This window comes from Eptesicus fuscus, chromosome 10 (genome assembly GCF_027574615.1).
Source record: "Eptesicus fuscus isolate TK198812 chromosome 10, DD_ASM_mEF_20220401, whole genome shotgun sequence".
Lineage (NCBI taxonomy): Eukaryota > Metazoa > Chordata > Mammalia > Chiroptera > Vespertilionidae > Eptesicus > Eptesicus fuscus.
This window is the reverse complement of record NC_072482.1, coordinates 84,629,641-84,653,833: the sequence shown is the minus strand read 5'-3', so window position 1 is coordinate 84,653,833 and position 24,193 is coordinate 84,629,641.

Below are 24,193 nucleotides of genomic sequence, written 5' to 3'. Positions count from 1 at the left end.
TCCTTCAGCTATTTTAATTCAGTCAACCATGAAATAATGAAAAATATATCTGGTTAAGTTCAAAGTCATAGGCTTTACCATCACTTTGTACATGATCCACATCATGACCAATTAAATAAAATTTGCTCAGCTTTTATCAAATGCTGGGGTAGATAGATTTGAAGATGGCTGAATATTCTTTTTATAAATGACTTCTTAATGTGCTCAAAAGTATCCTATGAGTGGTTTTGCTTCTTTGTCTTCTCCAGGCTCCACAGTCCTAGTGTCATAACCATCAAGAGTTGGTGTCACACAGAGTTGGTTCAAATCCCTACATGACCTTTGGTTAGCAGAGCAGCCTTCTGTTTATTACTTGATCTAAGACTTCATTTCCTCATAAGTATGTTACAAACAATTATATATACACACAATAATTAGGATATTGTTGTGAGAATCAATGAGATGATTCGTGTGAAAGAGCCCGACCTAAAGAGGGTACTCGCTAAATGTGACACCTTCCCTTTCTTTCATTTCCATTACAAATTGGGACTATTTTCTGTGTGTGTCTGTTTTACCTTTCATTTATACAGCAAATAAAAGTTAAAATCAGGTTGTTGTTTTTTATGTCCCCTGTTTTCCCCTCTTGCCCTACTCCACCCAGCCCTTGCCCTCACCTAGGCCTCCCACACTATTGTCTGTGTCCATGGATTATGCATATATGCATATAAATTCTTTGTCTAATCTCTTCCTGTCACTTTCACCCTCTTCCCTTCTGAGATCTGTCATTCTGTTCCATGCATCCATGCCTCTGGACCTATTTTGTCAGTTTATTTTGTTCATTAGATTCCACATATAAGTGATATCACATATTTGTCTTTCTCTAACTGGCTTCTTTCATTTAGCACAGTGGTCGGCAAACTGCGGCTCGCAAGCCACATGCGGCTCGCAAGCCGCGGTTTGCCGCTCTGTTGACTAATGAGTTTGCCGACCACTGACTTAGCATAATCTCCAGGTCCATCCATACTGTTGCAAAAGATAAGAGCTCTTACTTTTTTACAGCTAATAATATTCCACTGTGTAAATGTACTACCACTTTTTTTTTTTTTTTGCTTTTTTAAGAAAATATGTTTTTATTGATTTCAGAAAGAGGAAGGGAGAGGGAAAGGATAGAAACATCAATGATGAGAGAAAATCTTTGATCAACTGCCTCTTGCATGGCTGCCAGTGGGGATCCAGCCCACAATCCAGGCATGTGCCCTGACTGGGAATCGAATCATGATCTCTTGGTTCATGGGTTGACTCTCAATCACTGAGCCACCGGCCAGCCTACCAGGGCTTTTTTATCTACTCATCTATTGATGGGCACTTGAGCAGTTTCCAGATCTTAGCTATTGTAAATAATGCTGCTATAAACATAAGCGTGCATATAATCTTTCTGATTGGTGTTTCAAGATTCTTAGGATATAGTCCCAGAAGCGGAATCACTGGGTCAAATGGCAGTTTGATTTTTGATTTTTTGAGGAAACTCCATGCTGCTTTCCATAATGGTTGCACCAGTCTGCAGTCCCACCAGCAGTGTGCTAGGGGTCTCTTTTCTCCACATCCTCACCAGCACTTGTTGATATACTGATGCTAACCATTCTGGCAGGTATGAAGTGATATCTCATTGTAGTTTTAATTTGCATCTCTCTGATCACTAGTGACATTAAGCAGTTTTTCATAAATCTATTGGCCATCTGTATGTCCTCTTTGGAGAAATGTCTATACAGGTCCTTTGCCCATTTTTTATTGGATTTTCTTCCTGGTATTGAGTTGTATGAGTTCATTGTATATTTTGCAAATTAACCCCTCTTCAGATGTATCATTGGTGAATAAGTACTCCCATACAGTGGATTCCCTTTTCATTTTGTTGGTGGCTTCTTTTGCTGTGCAGAAGCTCTTTAGTTTGATATAGTCCAATTTGTTTATTTTTCTCCTTTGTTTCCCTTGCCCTAGGCAATATATTGGTGAAAATACTGTGTGAGATGTCTGAGATTTTACCGCCTATGTTTTCTTCTAGGATTTTTATTATTTCACGACTTACATTTAAATCTTTTATCCACTTTGAGTTTATTCTTGTGTATGGTGTAAGTTGGTGTACTTTCATTTTCTTTTTTTTTGCATGTACCTGTCCAATTTTCCCAGTACCAATTATTGAAGAGACTATCTTTACTCCATTGTATGCTCTGGCCTCCTTTGCCAAATATTAATTTATTATACTGGCATGCGTAGATTTCTGGGGTCTCTGTTTTGTTCCATTGGCCTATATGTCTGTTCTTATGCCAGTACCAGGCTGTTTTGATTATAATGACTTTGTATTATAGTTTGATATTTGGTATTGTGACCCCTCCAACTTCGTTCTTCTTTCTCGAGATTGCTGAGGGTATTTGGGGTCTTTTTTGGTTCCATATACATTTTTGGAATATTTGTTCTAGATCTGTGAAATATGCCATTGGCATTTTAATAGATTGTGTTGAATTTGTAGATTGCTTTTGTTAGTATGGATATGTTAATGATGTTAATACTTCCAATCCATGAACACAGTATATGCTTCCACTTATTTGTACCTTCCTCTATTTCCTTTTTCAATGTTCTATAGTTTTCTGAGAAAAGGTCTTTTACTTCCTTGGTTAAGGTTATTCCCTGCTATCTTTTTGTTCTTGTTGCAATGATAAATAGGATTTTTTAAATTTAATTTTTATTTTTTTAGTTTCTCTTCGTGAGAGTACATTAATGGTGTATAAAAATGCCATCATTTTCTGGATCTTAATTTTGTATCCTGCTACTTTGCCAAATTTATGTATTAAATCTAGCAGTTTTTGGTGGAGTCTTTAGGGTTTCTATGTACAATAGCATGTCATCTGCAAATAGTGACAGCTTTAATTTCTCCTTTCCAATTTGGATGCCTTTTATTTCTTCTTGTCTGATTGCTGTGGCAAGGACTTCCAGTACGATGTTGAATAAGACTGGTGAAAACAGCCCGGGCTGCTATGGCTCGTTTGGTTTCCTGCTGCTTATTCCCACATGCCTAAAGGTCGTTGGTTTGATTCCCATTCAGGGCACATGCCTGGGTTGCGGGCTCAATCCCCAGTAGAGTGTGTGCAGGAGGCAACCACTCAATGTTTTTCTTTCTCTCTCTCTCTCTCTCTCTCTCTCTCTCTCTCTCTCTCTCTTCCCGCTCTCTCTCTTTCTCTATATCTCTTCCTCTCTCTCTCAAATCAATAAAAACATATATTTTTTTAAAAAGAGTGGTGAAAGTGGACATCCCTGCCTTTTTCCTGGTCTTAAGAAAGACACTTTTAGTTATTCTCATTAAGTATGATGTTGGCTGTAGGTTTCTCATATATAGCCTTTATTATGTTGAGGTATGATCCCTCTATTCCCACTTTGCTGAGAATTTTTATCATAAATGGATGCTGTATTTTGTCAAATGCCTTTTCTGTGTCTATTGATATAATCATGTTATTTCTATCCTTTGTTTTGTTTATGTGATGTATCACATTTATTTATTTGAAAATATTGTGCCAGCCTTGCATCCCTGGAATAAATCCCATTTGGTCATGGTATATGATCTTTTTAATGTATTGCTGGATCCAATTTGCTAATATTATGTGGAGGATTCTAGCATATGTGTTCATGAGGAATATTGCCCTGTAATTTTCTTTCTTTGTAGTGTCTTTATCTGGTTTTGGAATTGTTTCCAAATTGTTGGCTTTATGAATGTACAGCAATATGCCTTACACCTCGCGTTAGCATACTGTGTTTGACATTCCCAAGAAAACTTAAATACATATATCTTCTGTTGAACACATTATATGCTATCACTTTAAGACTTATGATAGAAATAATTATAAAGCTATTGCCAATCTATCACTATGATGGCTCTGCACACTTTTCTGCTGCTTATTCTCTCCTATTTTATTTTTAAAGAATATTATATGGTTCTTTTTACTATAGAGAAGGTAAAGAAAATTAGAAATCCAGGTAGGAAAATGCACAAGAAAAATTATACAAATGGGAATTGGGTGGACATTAAAATTTGGGGGAGGGGGAAATGTTATGGCAGTCCACATAAAATATGGAAAAAACCTTCACAGATAAAATAGTTAAGTTACCAGAATATCTCTAACACCTAGTAAGAATAAGATGTTATGGGGAAGGCTTAAAATCAGTAGCCACTGAGGAGTTCTAAGGTAGACCAAGGTTAATTCAATGACAAAATATACTGCTTCTTGGGGAAATAAATTAATGTACTTTTTTGTTCACTAAAAAATGGCTATATAGAATTCACTACAGAAATGGAGATGTCCATTTTTCCTAGGAGGAGAGAAATAAATGGATTTGTAGGAGATCAATATTGCTTGAAGAGCAGAAGAAACATTAACTTATAAAACCTAGTTCACTTGGGATTCTTTCTAAAGGTGAAGAGAGTGGCAAATGTTAGGGGAAATCTCTATAGGCTATATTTCACATCTCCCTGTAAATTAGGATGGGACCTAATCTAAAAAAAATTATATTAAAAATTATATAAAAAAGAACTTTAAAAATCATAATGAAGATAGTGTTACTTTTATTTGCAGAGTCTTCCAGAAATGTGCTAGAATTTATTTTCCCTCTGACTCATTTTATCTCACAGTTTTCAGTTATTGGCTCTAACTGGTATGGCTCCTTCAGCAATTTCTAAATTTTTAAAGTTAGGATTGCTTTGCATTTAAGATGCTTTGGCAAGGATTGTAATGAGAATTTTAAATCCATGCGAAATATCTTGAAGTTTTAAACGAGGCCATCAAAGAGAACATACACCAGATGGAACCAGTGATTGATCCAAAGCCTGGAGTCTTGCTTTTAATTTTTTGTTTCCCAGTGAGGAGAAATTTTGCAAAATATCCTCTCTTCCTAAAGACTTAAAATAAAATGCATAGTTAAAAGAGAGGCGCTATACTTTAGGTATGTGACAGAATGGAAAGGAGAAACTCTTGTGCCACATCCTGATCAAGAAACAGGGAGGCCACTCTAAAGAGAATGTGGAGGTGTCCAGTTGGGGTTCCTGTTTTGCTCTAGTGCTAGGTTCATTTTTCACTACTATGTTTCAGCTCTACGCACTGATGACTAAAACCACATAAAAACACTGTTACAGATTGAATTGTGTGCCCCAAAAGTCATATGTTGAAGCCCATTTAATCTCCACGGTGATTATATCTGGAGACCAGTCCTTAAAGAAAGTAATTCAGGTTAAGTGAGTTCTTAATGTGGGGCCCTAATCCAATTGGACTTGTCTCCTGGTAAGAAGAGAAAGAGACACCAGAAGAGACACCAGAGATCACTCTCTCTTCACAGGCACCCAGAGGAAAGGCCAGGTGAGGACACAGTGAGAAGTCAGCTATCTGCAAGCCAGGAAGAGGGGCATCACAGCAAACAAGCCTGCTGGCACCCTCTTGGGCTTCCTGCTATGATGGTCTGAGCATACTCACACAGAGCCTTTCAGCCAAAACCACACAGCCAAGCCTTCCCCAAATTCTTGATCCACAAGGATTGTGACCCTCGTTTGAAGTAAATAAACTTGGTGTGATTTGTTACACAACAATAGATTATTAGGAACTGGCCTTGAGGCACTGTACCAGGGTGTATGCATAACTAATTATAAAACAAAGTGCTATATTGGTTATGTATCAAATTCTATGAGCTAGGAAGTAAGCAAAAGGAGGGCTGAAGGTTTTTGAACTGGAAATTTTAAAATATTAAGGAGCCCTCGCTGGTTTGGCTCATGGATAGAGTGTTGGCCCACAGACTGAAGGGTCCTGGGTTCAATTCTGGGCAAGGGCACATACCTTGTTTGCAGGCTCAATCGCCAGCTTTGGTCAGGGCCCTTCCAGGAGGCAACCAATTGATGTGTCTCTCTCACATCGATGCTTCTCTCTCTCTCTCTGTCTCTCCCCCTCCCTTCCTCTCTCTCTAAAAATCAATGAAAAAAGTATCCTCGGTGAGCAATAACCACCACAACAAAAAAATTTCAATAATTGACAAATGGACACCTAGACTGACAAAAGCCTAGATGGGTTCAAACTAGGAGAAATTTGTCCTCCAAATTTCACAGGTTGAAGCCCTGATCTCCCATGTGACTCTATTAGCGACAGAGCCATTAAAAACGTGAGTAAGGTTAAATGAGGTCATAAAGGTGGAGCCCTGATCCACTAGAACTGATGCCATTATAGGAAGTAGAAGAGAAACCAGAGCACTGTCTCTGCCGAGGGAGGAGATGCTGAGAAGGCATTTGTCTGCAGGCCAGGAAGAGGACCCTCCATAGCATCTGCCCAAGCTGGCACCCGATCTCAGACTTACAGCTTCCAGAACTGTGAGAAAATACATTTCTTTCCTTGAAACCACCCATTCTATGGCATTTTATTATGGCAAACTGAGCTTACTAATACAGGTGACTTCACACTTTTTCAGGACTTAATTAGAATGGTAGATGTGGAGAAAAACAAAATTTGTGCAATTGTCTGAGCCACACATTAGTGTATGAGCAACCTTGAGGCAGGAGTTCTGTTCACTGCAGATCCCCAGCACATGGACCATGGCCTTTTTCTAAGCCATACTAACTACTACAGGAAGAGTGAAAGGAAGGCAAGAGGGGTTAAAAAACTGAACATTTTCAGTGATATGAAAACTCATGCCCTCTAGTAGGATCTCTAAGAGAGCCCAGAGATAGGAACCTTCCAGAAAGAAAAGGTAGAAAAATGAGATTAAGTAATAAAATACTGCCAAAATGGAGAAAGCCTCTGTGAATTATGGAGTTAATCAAGTGTCAGTAGTATCCAAAAGGCCGGTTTGATTTTTTGCACGTGCTTTCGGCCACTCATTCTCAAACCTTCGTTCCTACTCAGTATTTCTTCCTAATTATTCAGTGCTGGTATTGCTTCCCAGTCTCCAACAGCTCTTTCTCTGCTGACTTCAGAGTTACTCCATAGGCTTCCCTGCAGTCACTGTTCAATTCCTAAATGTTAATCCACGTCTAGTCTTGGACACTTTGAATGCAAAGAGTGTAAATAAATGCACCTCACGGAAGTCATTTTAAGAGTTTAAAACTTTTTAAAGGCCAACCACCTCCAAAATAATCATTAATAAGAAAAAAGCCATTAATTGTACATCAAAGAATTCAAAAGGCAATGCAAAGCAGGACGTGAGGAATCCGGGTGAGGCTGGGTCCCAGGCCCGGGTGTGACCACGCGCCCCTTGGGTAAGGGTGAGGCCACGTGCCCCTTAGTCTGGGTGACGCCGTGCCCCTGGGTTCGGCCGAGACCAAACCAGAGGGAGTCGGACCTCCATACCACCATTTGTCCACATCCAGAGCTGAGGGGTCAGTACATTTTCCTTTGTCTTTGCAATTGTAAGCATTCATCTGTAATAAATGGATTCTTTGGTGAACTTACTATACACCCAGTTTTCACCTGGCCTTTTTACTGTGATCAAATACCAAGGTGGGGAGATAGGTCAGGCCAACTCTGATGCCCATGGCTCTGCTCCTCTAATGCTATAATTCTAGGCCAGATTTGGACTTGCTAGTTTGAGTCTATAGGGTTTTATCGGGGGATAGGGGGGAGGGAATTGAACTGAAACTTCAATTTCCTTACAACTGAATATTATTCTGTAGTGGTTTCCTATTTTAATCTTATGCATAACTTGAGCAGTCATATTCCACAGTTTCCCCCAAAGGGAATTCCTTTTTTATTGAGATGGGACTATATTTCCAATTTTACTTTTTATAAAATATTTCCTACTGGATCTGTTATTAGATCTCTGCAGCAGTGGAACCTCTTGGAATGTGGATTATGTGTGAGGGACGCATACTTACTTGCAATTATGACCCAATTTTAAATGTGTGGTAAGAATTGAGTTGAGCTCTGCTTGCAGAATAAACTGGCATATTGCAGTGTCTTAACCAGAAGCCACATAATGCTGTGGTAGAGACAAACCCTAAGAGAAACTAGGATTGAATCATGGGTAATGAGAGGTGAAGACATTATTTTCTAGCGAGAAGGCAAAATGCCTGTGTTAAGAGAGGTGACATCTATCTTACTGCCCTCCTTGACTACTTGTAGAGATAGGAGGACAGACCATCTGACAACTCATGCTCAAAACCAACGTCAAATACAACTGAACAGCCCAGGCTATAAATATTGACTGATTGGAATGAATGAAAGAGGTGTGTAATTGGATCAAGTGAAAAGATTTTTTTTCTTGCACAATTGGACTAGATGTACCTATCAAATAATTTTCCACAAATCACCCACTGAAATCAATACATTGCTTAGCAAGTTGCATGCTGTATCAACTGATTCAGATGTAGCATTTAGGGTTTTCTAATACAGAGAATGAAATACAGTATCACCTGATAGACGGAATGATGATCAATTCAACGTTTAGTCTCTGACAAATATTTAACATGGAACCTACTCATGTTCTTGGGGATTTTGAAAATAGAGTTGTCTTGAACTTTTGTTTACATCTCTAATGCAGCCATATTTTAGTTTCTGGAAGGAAATAGTTTCTAATGACTCCACATTGATTTAGTTTGTCTCTACAGTACTGACACGCTAATTTGACAGTGAGTGATTCCTTTGGGAGTTAACGGCCCCAGACTTTGGTTAGCCTGGCTTCAACTGGACTTCTTACATTGCATTCAGTGTGTAGGTAATTCCCGTATTTCTCTGCACCTGACAGGGCAATGCTGCTCACTCACACTACATCTTCACTCCTCATCCCCTATTCTCTGACAACCTGTGAATAATGAGTGAGTCTTCACTGGGTGATTGCTTTGTAAAGAGAAATGAATAATTTATCTGATAATCATGCTCATCTATCAGACTATGCATTTTTCCCTAATAAGTGATTTTGCTATGTTTGCTTAAACCTTATGCTGAATTTTTCATGAGTTGGATGAGTGCTTTCCAGCATCTGTTTATAAAGTCAACTAACTTTTTTTTTTTTCTTATGAAATGAAATCTTGGGAGATGAGTGCAGGATAACTGGGTTTTTAGAAAGATATGTTACCTTTCAGAATGGGGACTCTGCCTGAGTGATTTCACTGTTTTCAAATGTTTTGTGTAAATGATCACATGCTGTTCAACATATTGTGCATCATTTGCACACTTCTTGAAAAACCAATTTGTACTTAGTGCTTTGAAAGATGGGAATGTTGGGAGCTGAGTACTTATATTCAAGAGGGTACTCATTTAAAAAATCAAGTATTTTCAATGAGTAACATCTGAAGGTCTGAACACTAAAATCCCCTACTTAAAAGTCAAGCTTCAAACCTTAAGAAACAAGCTAATATGTCTGAGAATGTTAAAGGCATGAAAGCATATTTTATTCTCTGAGTGATCACTACTGAGGAAATGGACGATTAAATAGAAAATACAGGAGACAGAAATTTTAAATAATTATTTATAAAATAAGACACAACTTATACATTTCTAAGAAAGTATTAATATTGTAAAAAAATCATCTGCATAGTAATTTGCAGTGTCAAAATACCTTTAAATTATTATAATGTTTAATGTATTTTTAAATAATTGGAAGTTTATAATTTTAACCTATTTAAAAAACATATTCAACCTAAAGTACATTTAACTTTCAGAAACTTAGTAGAAACAAAAAAAGATAAATGCATTTAGTTCTACAGTTCATATGTAATTGAGAATTATATTTGGCAAATGTGTTTTGCTTTTGATGTATAATAATCATTTTGACTTCTTTCATTTAAAAAAATATAGGCTCTTTGGTACTCAAGTAATTTTATTACAATTGAGTTTTTGACTAAAATGTGAAGATATAAAGAGAAGAGATCATATCTTATTTAAGTTTATATCACCAGTGCCCAGCAAAGTGTTTGGCACATATTAGGCATGTAACTAACTGTTGTATGCATGTTTGTCAATGGAAAATACATAGAAATCTATTTTTCCACTACCAAGAAAATAGTAAAAATGCTCACTTAAGAACTAGGTTGTAGCAAGGCTTAGTCCAAAATAGATGGGATTTAAGGAAAATGTGGGTCAAACTTAATGCAAATATTAGTGGTCAGAACTTAAAATTAGACCCTTGCTCTTAGTAAAAACATTAGAGTTTAGCTTAGAAAATAATAACATATGAAATTTGTATAGTGTTGTATAATTTAGTAAACAAGTTCATAGTATCTTATTTGCCCCTCCTTCCCGGGATTTAGATATTAATATTTAATTTTATTTACTCTATTTAATTGAAGGATAGCAGAGATACAGGAAAGTGCATAAAGAACTCTCATCTTAAGTGTACAACATAATTTTTTACATATATATGGGCCTGAGTAAATCACACCAACATGAAGATATAAAACATTTCCATAATCCTATAAGCTTTCCACTATTCTTCATCTATTATCATATATCAGTTCTGCCTGTTATTGTACTTTATACAGCTAGAATCATAAAATAAATGTCTTTGTGTATGACTACTATGTGTCAGTATAACATCTATAAATTTCATCCATGTTATAACATGTACCAGAGTTGGCAATTTTGCAACACTGCATAGAGTCCATTACATAAATATACCAATGGAATATTTAGCTTTTCTCCTGTTGATGCTGTTTGCAGTTTTGTGTTATTTTTTATAAAACTGTGAAAATTTTGTATATATCTATTTGTTGACATATGAACTCATTTGTCTTTTATTGTAACTGGAAGTAACATTACTTGGCCATAGAAGATGCAAAACAGTTTTTTTAAGTGGTTATTCAATTTTATACTCCTATCAGCAACAACATGTTTCATATCCTCCAGATTCTTGCCACTCTTCATAATGTCCTTTTAAATTTTAACCATCAGGTGAATATATAGTAAAATTTTATTGTAGATTATTCTCATTTTTAAAATGAGAAAACTAAATTTAGAGCAATTACATGGCTTTCTCATAATTTCATATATAGTAGAAGTTATGACCCCTATCTTGGTCTCATGGGTCTATATTTATTTCTTTACTTTTTCTATTACACAATGCTAATGTTTTTCCTTTCTTCTCCCCTTTCCTTCTGTCTTTTCTTGTCTTTGTAATTTTGATTACAAACATGCAGAAAAGTAGAGAGGCATATAAGAAATATCCATATGGGGAGAGGAACCAAGATGGCGGCAAAGTTAAACAACTAATCTGCTGCCTTGCACAACAATTTCAAAAATACAACTAAAAGACAAAACGTCTACCACCCAGAACCACAGGAAAGCTGGCTGAGTGGTAGATTTACAACTAAGAAGAGAAGGGAGCACAAACGCTGAAAAGCTGAGGTACGGAGGCGCGCAAATCGGGCTGGCAGTGCGGCTTTTCTTCAACCCGCAGGGAGACAAGCTCCCGATCACTCTGAAATCCAGTTTCTGGGGACACGCGGGGGACCCAGACACCTACGGGGAGAAGCTGGACTCTCGGCCATTGGGTCGGAAAGTGAGAGTGACTTTTTTGCAGAGGTGCACCCAGCAATCATTGTTTTACTGCGCTGGAGTGCAGGGCGCAGGGACTTGGAAACGCGGAGAGGCAGGACGGCTGACGGCCGCCATCGCCGTTTGCCACGCCCTAGCCTAGTGATGCCCTGAGACCCCGCCCAGCCCTGAGGCTCCGCCCCGCACATTCTACAAACCCGCCCAGGCTCCACACAGAGGCTTTTGCATTTAAATGGCCTGTTCTGTGACAGCTTAACCAAATAAACTGCAGCTCCAGTCAGACTGCTCCAAAACCGCCCAAGCAAAGGAGGAGAAAACTAGTTCTTGCTGTAGCTCCTGCTGGGGGACACACAGTACACAAGGGTACACCAAGAGTGTCCACCTCAAGTAACTGGGAGGCTGACCCATTGAACCAATAGGACATCTAGTACACAAAGCTACCCTACCAACTCAGGGAAGCAGCAAAAATGAGGAGGCAAGGAAACAGATCACAAACCAAAGAAATGGAGGAGAATAAGCGACTGGACATAGAGTTCAAAACCACGGTTATAAGGTTTTTCAAGAATTTCATGGAAAAGGCCGATAAATTCAATGAGACCCTCGAGGATATGAAAAAGGATCAACTAGAAATTAAACATACACTGACTGAGATAAAAAAAAATATTATACAGAGACCCAACAGCAGACTAGAGGATCACAAGAATCAACTCAAAGATTTGGAATACAAAGAGGCCAAGGACACTCCTCCAGAGAAGCAAGAAGAGAAGAGAATTCAGAAAGTTGAAGATAGTGTAAGAAGCCTCTGGGACAACTTCAAGCGAACCAACATCAGAATTATGGGGGTACCAGAAGAAGAGAGAGAGCGAGATGCTGAAAACCTATTTGAAGAAATAATGAACGAAAACTTCCCCCACCTGATGAAAGAAATAGACTTACAAGTCCAGGAAGCACACAGAACCCCAAACAAAAGGAATCCAAAGAGGACCACACCAAGACACACCATAATTAAAATGCCAAGGGCAAAAGACAAAGAGAGAATCTTACAAGCAGCAAGAGAAAAACAGTTAGTTACCTACAAGGGAGCACCCATACGATTATCAGCTAATTTCTCAACAGAAACCATGCAGGCCAGACGGTAGTGGCAAGAAATATTCAAAGTGATGAATAGCAAGAACCTACAACCAAGACTACTCTACCCAGCAAAGTTATCATTCAGAATTGAAGGGCAGATAAAGAGCTTCATAGATAAGAAAAAGCTAAAGGAGTTCATCACCACCAAACCAGTATTATATGAAATGCTGAAAGGTATTCTTTAAAAAGAGGAAAAAGAAGAAGAAAGGTAAAAATTATGAACAACAAATACATATCTATCAACAAGTGAATCTAAAAGTCAAGTGAATTGAAAATCTGAGGAACAGAATAAACTGGTGAACTTAATAGAATCAGAGGCATAGAATGGGAGTGGATTGATAATTCTCAGGGGGAAAGGGGTGTCTGTGTGGGGAATACGGAAAGAGACGACAAAAATCATACACCTATGGATAAGGACAGTGTGGGGGAGGTAAGGACAGAGGGAGGGTGGGAACTGGGTGGTGGGGAGATATGGGGGGGAAAAGGAGAAACAATTGTAATCTGAACAATAAAGATTCATTAAAAATATATTTAAAAAAATAAATATCCATATGCCCATAATTTAGATTTAACAATTATTTACACTTTGCCATATTTATGTCGTTTTGCTAAAAATTTAAAAATATATTGTATTCACTATGACATTTCACCCTTAACTATTTCATTATGCACTTCTAAAATTGGTGCCAATTACATGCCATCATTAAACAAAAGAACCAGGAATACCTGTGTTTTTTTTTTAAAGTCTAAATATTATAGAACATGGCATAAACATTTCTTTATGTATGTATTTAACATTTATTAAAACTCTACAATGTGTTTAGACACTAGGTACAGTGCAAGATAGTGGATATACACCGAAATACCAAAAACGTTATCTTAAAAAATAAAAATACCCACAGAGGAAGTGCTCAACTAAGTGTGTGTGTGTGTGTGTGTGTGTGTGTGTGTGTGTATGAAAAATGCAAGTGATATTGAGGGGGGAAAGTAAATTAAAGAACGTGTCTTGGTCTTTGGATTACTATTAACTATACAGTCTTTTTCTCACATATAATTTCCATTCTCAGTAGAAATTGATTAACCTTTTATTTCTACTATGATTACTAATGGGTGGAACACCAGATGAAAGGAGTCTGCATTCATTCTGAGTAGAAAGTCAAATGAAGCACACACACTCAGAGTAAAACTGCATGAGATTGTTCTTGTTGCTCCAATTAATATTTGAGTTTGTTTAAATATTCATGACATGAGTAGAGCAAATATGTGCAATAGAAGTTTCTTTTGGGATGGGAATGGGGGGGGTTGATGACAAATATGTGATACCTTAATCAATAAAGTAATTTAAAAAAAAGTTTCTTGCATTTTCTTGGTATCTATTTCCCATAAAAGTTTGGGCCACTAAGTGTGTGGGCCCAGTACTACCAATATAGCACAGAGATGACAGCTGGTTTGAAATTGCTGCCATTTTTAAACCCCCATGAGTCTTGAAACTATTGACTACCACTTATTACTGCTCAATGACTTTTGGGTTATTTAGAGTCGCCCAATAATTACCTTAAAAAGGGAAATAAAATCCAAGATTCCTACCTGCTGGAAAGGTTTCTTCTGAACAGAAGAGGAGAATGAAAATGATTTCCTCTTGAGAAGGAATTGCTCATGGCCATTTGGACCTTCTCTTGATTACACATCTGCCAGCCAGCTCTGTAAAATATCACCATCTCACTTCCCTCAACATTTGCTCTAGAGGCTGTCCCAGGTGCAGAACAAGGTCCAGCTTGCCAACCAGAGGAAGTGAGCGCTCAGCGGAAGGCCATGAAGAGAGTGGGCCCTTATGTGAGTTCACGTAATGCCAGTCAGATCCATGTTGGAAATTATTTCCAGAGCTGGAGAAAAGTCCAGAAAGCAATCATTTTGCTTACAAGAGTCACTGATTGTCTTTTGTGTTCAGTATGTTGGTGAAAATTATGGCTCTCTTGTTGGATCGGTTGGGGGGCGGGGAGGGGAGAGAGGACAGGGTGTCAGAATATGATCTTCAGTGGAAATAAAAACAAACAAAAGTTTAGAAGTACAACTTCTACATCATAAGTAAAATCCAAACAGTTAAAACACACCACTTTAGTTTGGCTGGTGTGGCTCAGTGGTAGTAGAACAGACGGACTAAATCAACTTCCTCAAAAGCAGAACCTGAGATGAGGATTCCCGTGCAAATGATTCTTAGAAAAAGCTGTTAAAAAAAAAAAAAAAAAGCTGGAGAAGTAACAAGGGTGTGGTATCAGGCAAAGTGTAGATTACAGATAGCTTCAGTCTGATCACTTAAAAGTTAAAAGTTACCACACCTGCTCAGCCAGCATGGCTCAGTGGTTGAGCACCAACCTTTGAACCAGGAGGTCATGGTTCAATTCCTGGTCAGGGCACTTGCCCGGGTTGTGGGCTCCATCCCCAGTAGGGAGTGTGCAGGAGGCAGCCAATCAGTGATTCTCTCTCATCATTGATGTTTCTATCTCTATCTCCCTCTTCCTCTCTGAAATCAATAAAAATATATTTAAAAAATAAAATATAAATATAAAAGTTACCACACCTCACAAAATAGGACTAGAGGCATGGATACAAGGAACAGACTGATAGATCTCAGAGTGCAGGGTGATGGGGGGCGGGGGGGATTGGAAGAGATTAGCCAAAGAACATATATGCATATATGCATGACCCATGGACACAGACAACAATCTGGTGAAGGCAGGGAGAGGGGAGGGGGCACAACTATAATAGTGTCAACATTGCGGGGGGGGGGGGGAGATAAAAAGTTACCATACCTCCGAGTTCTCCTGACTTGAAAAAAGGTAGCAGAAGCTTAATAATCACAACATTTACCGGGAAGAAGAGAGAGGAAAGACACAATTTGTAGCTCTTCTGGCCCCCCACAGCCAATGGCCTCCAGTATCTAACAGCAGTCCTCTGAAAAAGAGCTGTGGGCACTTGCTGTTGGAAAAGAAAACCCACCAAATATGAGGGACTCTGAGTGGAACACTGACATTATTCACTTAAATCCACCTCTTGTACCATTCAGATTCACTTGCATCTCACATTAAATTTACTTCATCCTGTTATGGATTAAATTATTTGTGATCAACCACTTAGTAATTTCCATAGAGTAAGATAAAGAATTGTTATTATAATAGGGAATTAGGGTAGCAAAGGAATAGCTAGTAGAAAACAAATAAAATTCTAAGTAATATAAGAATGCCAAAAAGAAAGCAAAACCACTACCCTCAAGGCTGAGATAGAGCACCAAGGAAAAATCCTACTTAATGTAAATCCATGAGTATTTGGGAAAAGATAAGGGAGAATTAGACACATTTAGAAAATGTTAAAGTTATTGTTTTGTTAAATGAAATATAAGTATTAATTTTTAAATAGGTGAGAAAGTAGAAAAACAAACAGGAAGACAAATTAAAATATGAGATTTAAAAATTGCAAGCATAATAATTATAAATTTACATTGATTTAAAGTTGTAAAGCTCGGTTGTCAAACTGTATTTAAAAAATCTGGCTACATGCTCATCACAAAAAATACATTTAAAACATAGAATATGCAAAGCTTGAAAGTTAAGGGATGGAAAAGTGTATATCAAACCAAATGATGTTGCTCTGCTGACATCAGATAAAACACTTTAAGTCTAAAAACTTCATTAGAGTCTCTAAATAACTGTAAAATATTTAATTCATCAAGAAGAGATGAAACTATTCTAGACATACAAGCATAAAATAAAATAAAATGCTACCAAGATATACAAAGCAAAGCCCGGCCAGTGTGGCTCAGCCTATGAACCAGGAGGTCAAGGTTGGATTCCCCGTCAAGGCATATGCCCAGGTTGGGGCTTGATCCCCAGTGTGGGACATGCAGGAGGCAGCCAATCAGTGGTTCTCTCTCATCATTGATGTTTCTCTCTCTCTCTCCCTTCATCTCTGAAATCAATACAAATATATTTAAAATATATATATACAAAGCAAAATTAAATTATAGAAAGAAACTAACAAATCTAAGTGATTTCAATATCGGTCTAAATCACTGCTATGTCATCGAAGCTATATGAGGCAATTAAAAATAATTTATAAACTACTAACAAGCATAATTTTAGGTGTACCAGTTAATAATGCGGATTTTGTAATCAAAGAAAACATGATAATTTCAAGAGAAACATCAAAAGTGCTTTATTCAAAGTAACGTCCATCGCTAGCTACACATTTCCCCCATCTTTCAGGTAATCTGTAAATACCATCCCAATAGAACTTTTCTTGTTTTGAGACAAACCATTCAGAGACCCAATTTCCCACTTCTTCGTACATTTTGAAGTGCTGCTCAGAAAGTGCGTGTGCCATAGATCAGAACAAGTGGTCATCTGAAGGAGCAAGGTCTGGTGAATATGGCAGATGGGTTATTGCTTCCCAGGCAAGATCTTTTAATGTGCCTTTAACTGGTTTTGAAGTGTGTGATGGTGCATCATCATGAAGCAAAATTACTTTGCCGTGTCTTCTGGCTCATTCTGGTCATTTTATGATCAAAGCGTGGTTCAGATTGACCTGGATGTTCTTTGTCTTTCACATCAAAATCATCACTTTTAAAGCATTTAAACCAGCGTTCACAAGTATCTTGAGATGGAGCATGTTCACCATAAGCTTCCTGAAGTATACATTAACTTTCAGCAGCACTTTTCTTCAAAATAAAGTAATGAATTAAGACTTCCCGCAAATGCTCTTTTTTAGGCACGAAATTCGACATTTTTAAGCGTACAAATATCTATGATGTTAACACCTTCAGCAATTTTAACCTATGAAGTTTTGAAGCTTATTGTCAATACAACAAAATAGCATATATTTCAACATATGTGTAACTCCATCTATTGAAAGAAAATTCGCATTAGTAACCGGTACACAGTATACACAAACAATCGTGCAGATTACATTCCTTAATGACAATTGAAATGAAAGTTAATAACAAAAAAGATAATTTTTAAAAAATCTTCATATACTTTAAAGATTATAAACACTTTTAAAGAACTAAGTAATCAAACTATCATAAATGTAAACTTTAAAATCCATAGAAGTAGCCCAACTGGTTTGGTTCAGGGGACAGAGCATCAGCCTGTGGACTGAAGAGTAGCAGTTCAATCCCATCAAAGGCATTTACCTTGGTTGCAGGCTCGATCCCCAACCCGAGTCGGGCACTTGCGGGAGGCAACCAATTGATGTGTCTCTCTCACATAGATGTTTCTTTCTCACTGTCTCTCCTCAGGTGAAGATTACAAAAACAAACAAACAAACACACAAAAACATTTAAAAATAAATAAATACAAATCCATAGAGGTAAATGATAGTGAAATACTAACATAACAAATATTTAAAGATGCAGTGACAGCAGACCTGCAAGGAAAAATTTTAGCCATTTCATTTTAAATAAGATATTCTTAAAATTAATAAATTAAGTTCTTCACTTAGAGCTTAATAAAATAAAAATAGAATAAATTTGAATAAAAAAGGAAAGAAATAATACAGCTAAAAGCAATTTTTAAAGAATAAAGACACAATGGGGATAATCAACAAAGTCAAAATTCAGTTCTTTAGAAAGAGTAATATATACTAGACAACTTCTGGTAAATCTCATGAAAAAAGAGGAAAGAAGGCACAGACAAATAGTATTTGAATGCAAAAGAAGACATAACTATGGAAACAAGAAAAAAACTAACTTTATGCCAATATAATTAAATACTTAATAAAATGGATATATTTTTTCTTTTTTTAATATATTTTTTCATTGATTTTAAAGAGGAAGAGAGAGAGAGAGAAACATCAATGACGAGAGGGAATCATTACTTGCCCGCCTCCTGCACGTTGGACTGAGCCCGCAACCCAGGCATTTGCTCTTGACCGGAATCGAACCTGGGACCCTTTGGTCCGCAGGCCAATGCTCTAGCCACTGAGCCAGGGCAAAATAGATATATTTCTTAAAAATGTAACTTACCAACTTAGAAAAGAAATAATAGCCTAAAAAGTTCCATAAATGTTTTTTAAATTAAAAGTGTAGTTACAGTGGACTGACCAGTTGGATAAACTCCCACCCCCACCTCCCCAAAAAATTTAAAGTAAAATAGCAAAGAAAAAAAAAATCCAAACAAAGCTACAACTAAATGGCATGCTAACACCACAAACTCCAAAATAAAATAAGACATGTGATATCAGTGTGCCCAACAAGAAGCAAAGGTAAAGCAAAAGAACTTTGAGAAGCCCAGAAATTGAATTGTCAGCAGGCATTCACCCCTAAAGCAGAGTCCTACTCAGTAGGCCGATCTGAGATATCTGTGACAGAGCTCATGGGTAAGAGGGAGGGGGACACAACAGTCAGGTGTTGCTGGGGCAATATGGGCCATAGGAACTTTTGAAACTAGCCAACCAAAGCTCTCTTTCAGGAAAAAGCCCTACCAGAGAGGAGATTTTACACTGAATCTAAATTGAGCAAGACAAGGACAAAGTGGCTAAGAAAAGGGATGGTACAGATAAAAATTGGAAGGAAACTGCATTGCAGAAAGGTCATATTTTTGACACTTCCGAACATGCACAGAAGAGGGAGCCCTAGAGCCATGAAGCTAGAAGTTTCTCCAGCCCACACTTTGCTACTGAGTTCAAGAAAATCAATTGTACTTCTCCTTGAGTAACAGAAAAGGCAGTCCAATTCTGAACAAAGTTATCTAACAAAGCTATGTAAAATTCTCCTTTTGAAGACTAGAAAAATATTTATTGAACCAGGTATTTATTAAGTAGTAACAATTTATTGTAGTATAAGGTCAAATGACACATGACAAACTGAGATGACATGTTGTGTGGAGCTTATTAGTATCCACTGTTCTCAAGTCTTGGCAAAAATAAACACACACATATATATATAGATATGTACATATATATAAAATCTATAATACATATTATAGATTATATACATAGAGATTATATATATGTGTATATGCTACCATAATATACATAAAACTCAGAGATGTGGAATTTTTGCTTCGTGTTGTCTTATAGTTAAAATAAATTGCTGGGTTATTAAAATATCTTGAACCATTTAAGGACATTTTTAGTAATAGTAGAGAAGATCGAAGATGTTTGCACAGTGATGAATGACAACATAAACCCAGCTCTATTAAATTCAGGAGTTTGCTTCATTAATGTCAGTAATTATTTCAAGCATTGACTTCCCAGAGGAAAAGTGGTCTGTTTCACTACACTATAGTGTGGGTCAAGAACCAGCAGGACCAAAGTTTGTAAACATTTTTTTCAACCAGAGGAACATGAAGAGTTTGAGCAAGCTCTTTCTGAGTACAGATATAAGCTCAAACATAAAATAACAAGGACAAGAGAAATAGTGTTTTTTTTTCTAAACTTACATCACACTTTGCAGATTCACTGGCAGATAAGCTTCCCTAATTACTGACTTAGGGGCCAAGAACCTACACTAAATATGCTGCATCTACTCCTGTTCAAAATGGCCTCCTCGCACCTGATAACTTTCTACATCCTTGGCTAAATAGATCAGGAACTTAATCTAACCTTATCCTATCTGCATGCATATTTTAGTCTTCCTGCTAATCCTGAGCCCAACTGAAAAGCCCTTCTATTTGCACACTCCAGTGCCTTTTCTGATCCCCGTTACAATTTTCCAGTGCACAGTGGTTTTACATTCATTGAAGACAATCAAACTTGGGAATATTTTTTCAATGTACAAATGATTCTAAGTATCAAAAGGAAGAAAGTAGAATTAGGTTACATTTGCTAAAAATTATCATATAGGATAATGTTTAAAATACATAACTGTGATCAAATTTAAGTTCGCTGATGTGATTGCTACCCTAATGGCTCTCTTTAGATGTCCTAGCCTTCATCTACAGAATCAAGACTTCCTCGATAGTACACATATCTGCTACTTAATTGATATTGTTGTAAACCACCCGGGTTATTAATTATCAGGGAAGGAGCAAAGGGAAAGCAAATATTATAGGCAAGTCTGGGTGACACAGGAAAGGTATTTTGCTGTCAGTTACACCTGGGAACAGGACATTGCAAAGAGTAGGCATGACAGCGGCAAACCAGGAAGATTTGAGATACATAAGCGCCTAAACAAAGGAGTTCTCCCTCTAGGTTCTCGCTCCAGGCTGCAGGACTCTTACGCTCTGTATTCACCCACACGGCCCACAGCCATGTGGACTCCACACAACGGACTGATGGACTGGAACTAGCCTGATGCTGTGCTGGACCCAACTCCACCATGGCACGGAAACTCTGGACACTGGCTTTGCTTCTAGCTCTGCTGAACCCCTAGCTGCTTCCAGGACTGGTTTGAGGGAAATGGGACTTCAGAAATGCAGGGATGTCATTCCATGCAAATAAAGATCTCTCATCCTCCCATATGAATCTTAGAAAATTATTTTTCTCAAGATATTATGAGGAACCAACCCCTCAATACTCAGTGGGAAAAGGGATCCCCCACTTCCACCAGGGGATCCCCCACTTCCACCAATAGCAAAATGTTATCTATTACCATTTTGCTCGTTGGTAAAGATATCAATGAAGGATACAAAGAAACTTTAATTGTAATTACTAGACAATATGCTTAGATTCTCAATAGGAAATCTAATAAAACACTATGAAATTAAGAACATGCCCATCTGCACACATCAAAAATTATTAAAAAGAGGGACAGGAATGGGGAAACTCCAAGAAGCAAACAGGGTATTCAATACCGTCCATACTAATAAAGAGCTAACATGCTAATGGTCGATACGCCGTAACGGGTAATGACCAAGTCATTAGCATATTAGCTGGGGTGTTGCTCCAGAGACAGGGTGGAAGCGGGGAGGCGCCCGGAGGAGGTGGGACCATCCTGTGCTGGGGAGGGCAGGGGTGAGAGTCCCTCAGCCATCCTTTGCCACCCACCACTCGCACTCTGAGTGCCCCGCGGCCCACCTGCCAGGGGAAGGAGCACAGCGCAGCAGGCAGGAGGCTTCCACGCTCCCCTCCGGTGCCATGACGGGGCAGAGCTGCCGCGTTGCTCTGGAGACAGGGCAGAAGCGGGGAAGCGGGACCAGCCCAAGGTGACTGGAGTGACTGAGGGCGGGGCTTGAAGCGGCCAGAGAAGGCCAGAGGGTTTGGGGGTGGGGCCAGGCACCCTGGAGCTCTGTGTGGACAGGTTCGGGTGTCAAGGCAGGGCTGCAGGTGGGTGGGCGGGGCCACGCGATTTCGCGCATTGGGCTCCTAGTATACAATAATCAACAACCATATTATTTCAATCACTTAATGCAAATTGATTTCTTCCTCAGTTCACAGTCCAATGTGGGTTGGCAGGAGATTTTGCTCTTCACAAATTCAAGCATCCAGGCTCCAGGGGCACCAAGAAAGAGAAAACTCATAGAGAAAGCACACCTGCTATTTATGCTTTGGTTTGCTCATTAACACTGGTTAAGCTGATCAAACACCCTGCAGTATACTTAGCCCAGGAAGAGGAAACTGACCCGCGAACATCACCAATCTCTGCCATACCCATCATCCATTCCAATGAATACATTTTTCAAGTCAAAATAATTTCATGACATTAAACAAAATATTAATTTGAAATTTTTGCTTTGAGGGCAACTAAAAGAAAAATGTAGAGTTATGGACACAATATGAAGCATTTTGTTTTCCATTTTCTGGTGATTTCCAATAAAGCTATAGTTAATTATATTGGATGTTGTAAAAGAAAAGATTATATTTTAGAGGTGCTCTATAAGAAATGAATTTTAGCATTTTTAAAAAAGGTTAAATAAAAATGTGCTATTCAATAAAAAATAGCAGATATATATCCTGATAACAGCAGTTCAACATTTAAATCCTGGATTAGATGATCAAACTTGAACAGCCAACATTTTAATAACTGTCTCTCCCAATGTATCTCAAATGCACTCTATTAGCAAACACGACAGTTCAATTATTTCCATGGTGCTTAGCATTTCATGATGGCCTATTGCCAATAGAAGATTATGGGGTGGGAAACATGCCAAAGAAGTTAAATGATTTTAAAGGCTAAAATATTGCTAGTGCTGAAAATTTAGGTTTATATGAAGCTAACGACCTTGACCCTGTTTAAACTCATCAGATAAGTAAATATATTGGCACTGGCTTAAGTAATAACTCTCTTACTATCCTGCTAAAGAAAAGCAGATGTTAATTTTGCTACAAAGAACATTAGTAAAATTCTATGTCACATAAAAGGAAATATTAATTTATCACTTGAAAATAGAAAACAATTTAAAAATGCACTCATAGCCCATGGTACATCAATCTGGTCTACATCACTAAATCTAGAATATGAAAAATTAATCCATTAAAACAGAAAGAAAAATGGAGAAACTACAAAAATATGTCTAACATTGGATTGTTCAGGACTTTTATTTCTTTTCTGTCATATTTAACTAGTAAGGAAAACATGAGAAAAATATAATCTGTTACTCCCACAAAAATCTGAATGAGAGAATAGAACCATAGGTAACCAAGTGCCTTATCACAGTAGGAATTTAATTAAGGCATATTGAGTGACTAAACGAATAAATAAATAATACAGTTGAAAGAGGATTGAATTTAAAGGTTCCAGACCATGCTAACACCAACTAGCCACACAATGGCAAATAGGTATAATTGATTGAATGCTTAGAAGAGCAAATTAGAGCACCCCATAATTTAATTATCATAAATTCAAGTAGAATTCTGTTGGGAAGTTAACATGAATTTATAAGTCTTACTCTACCTTCCCATATTCTTTGGCATGAAAAGGCATAACTATAAAGATTAAATTTTTGAAAACAGATATTCCAAGTTTTACATATGTGCACTTAAATTTTCATAAATTTATATACATTGTATCATAAAAAAGTTTATTACAATTATGTACAATGTATGAGGTCCCTTCACAAATTAAAAATAAATTTGTCCTATATAAATTTATAATATAAATTAGACTTATCCTATATAATAAATAGGTAATATGCAAATTAAGCATCACACCATCACAAGATGGCTGCACTCACAGAGGCGGCAGGGATCCCGTAACACAAGATGGCTGTGCCCACAGCAGAGGCCGGGTTCCATAAGGAGCCTTAACGAGCAATCAGCAGAGACCTGAGGCTGCGTGATGCTGGGCCGGGGCAGGGGGCCTGAGGATGTGCCCCCTGCCCCGGCACCGGGCCAGGGGACCTCAGGCTATGCCCCCCCACCTGGTGGGGATTGATGGGGGACCTCAGGCCACACCCCCACCCAGTGGGGCTTGAAGGGGGACCTCAGGCTGCATCCCCTGCCCAGCAGGGCTTGACAGAGGACCTCAAGGTGCACTCCCCACCCTGGTGCTGGGCCTGGGGACCTCAGGCCACGCCCCCTGTCCCAGCGCTGGGCCAGGGGACCTCAGGCTGCGCCCCCCACCCCCGCCCGACTGGAGGGGCTTGACAGGGGACCTGAGGCTGTACCCCCACACACACACTTGGCAGGGCTTGACAGGGGACCTG